This window comes from Cynara cardunculus (genome assembly GCF_001531365.2).
Source record: "Cynara cardunculus var. scolymus isolate 2C chromosome LG 4, CcrdV1, whole genome shotgun sequence".
Classification (NCBI taxonomy): domain Eukaryota; kingdom Viridiplantae; phylum Streptophyta; class Magnoliopsida; order Asterales; family Asteraceae; genus Cynara; species Cynara cardunculus.
In genome coordinates, this window is record NC_037531.1 from 12,258,570 (window position 1) to 12,260,101 (window position 1,532).

The following is a 1,532-nucleotide window of genomic DNA, read 5'->3' on the forward strand; positions in this document are numbered from 1 at the left end:
CCCATGCCTCTAGGAACAACCGAAAATCCTTTGACCTTGGTCGGTTCGCCGATCGGTACACCATCACGCTCTTCAACCATCTCTAGAAAACCTTTGATTGCACGATTCGCGGTTGGGGAGCAACCCGAGTTGGTACAATCCTTGGTATATATAGTTGTGTAATGGTTGATGCCAATAAAATCGGTACTGTTCTTCAAGAAATTCTTTTCCTCGACGGAGAAACTTGGTAATTTCGTTCCAAGGTATTCGTGCATTTCTTCGGGGTATTCTCCAAAGATTACGGGATCAAGTGACCAGCCAATATTGAAAGCCAAGGCCCTTTTGGCAGCTTTGCGATCAAGCTCACTGTCTGTTAGCAGTTCGTACATGAAACAGTGCATCACGATTCACGAGCCCTATCGATCCACCTTGTTTAGGCTGCAGAAAGAAACCCAAAGTACTTATCAACTTATTATAAGTCAGAAGGGTTTAACTTCTTCAAAAACTCCTTGTTACCGGTTTGGCACAAGTGTAAATTGTTTATCCAAACACTCAAAAATGCTTATTACCGGTGTCACACTGGAATAAGTCAATAAGTTGTTTTTATAAGCAATCCCAACACCCCTGATTGTCATAAAAAAAAAGGATAAACAGTTGGAAGTTGGTTGATTGCCTGAAAGTTTTCATGATATAGCTTGGCTGCCTTGCCATGGGCTAGTAACAAGTTGTGCATAACAATGAGAGATTATTAATTTCCATTTACTACTAATTACTATTCATTAATATCAGTGATAATTATTTTTTTACTTTTAATTAATACTAATAGATAAAAATTAATATTAATAAGAGTTATAACTAAAACAAACAGATAAAAAGTTCCTCATAAATTATTCTGGTAACATTTCATAAGCTAATTTATGTCCATCCAAATATATACCCGAAAAATAAGGTAAGTTATGCTTACCAAACAACACATAAAATATCAAAGGATAACGAGTGGTCTTACTGTTGATTCACCATACATTTATAAGAAATAGAATACATTCTGTAGCATCATAGCAACCTTTTCAAAGGATCTTGATGCTCCTTTTACTAGTTAATAACATCACTCTTGTTCTTCAAAAAATTCTCGTACCATTTAGCAGAAAGCTTCGGCAACCGCGTTAGCGTTCGACGGTCGATGTAATATAACCCGAACTTCGCGTCGTATCCTTGCAACCACTCGAAGTTATCCATCAACGACCATATAAAATATCCACGTACATCCGCTCCCCCTCTGTCGTTCAATAACAAATACTTGTTCAAATTAATAAGCAATACAAATTTACGTTCGTAAAAACTGAACGGTACTGAAATAGAGTGGACCTGATAGACTCGGCTAGAGAAGCGAGGTACGCTGCGTGAAATTTAACTCGTTTGACGTCATTCACGAGCTCTTTGATTCCTTTCGCGTCCACATCGGGGGTAGAATACCCTGCAATGGAGTTTACAGAAATGAGATCGTATTCGTTATTTGTTTAATCTGATAATTGGGAGACGTACCGTTTTCAGTA

General features: G+C 37.8%; 1 pseudogene; it reads right to left on the reverse strand.

The window, feature by feature from the left end:
* Nucleotides 1-342: 342 nt before the first annotated feature.
* LOC112510876 overlaps nt 343-1,532 on the reverse strand; it is a 5,032-nt pseudogene continuing 3,842 nt past the window's right edge.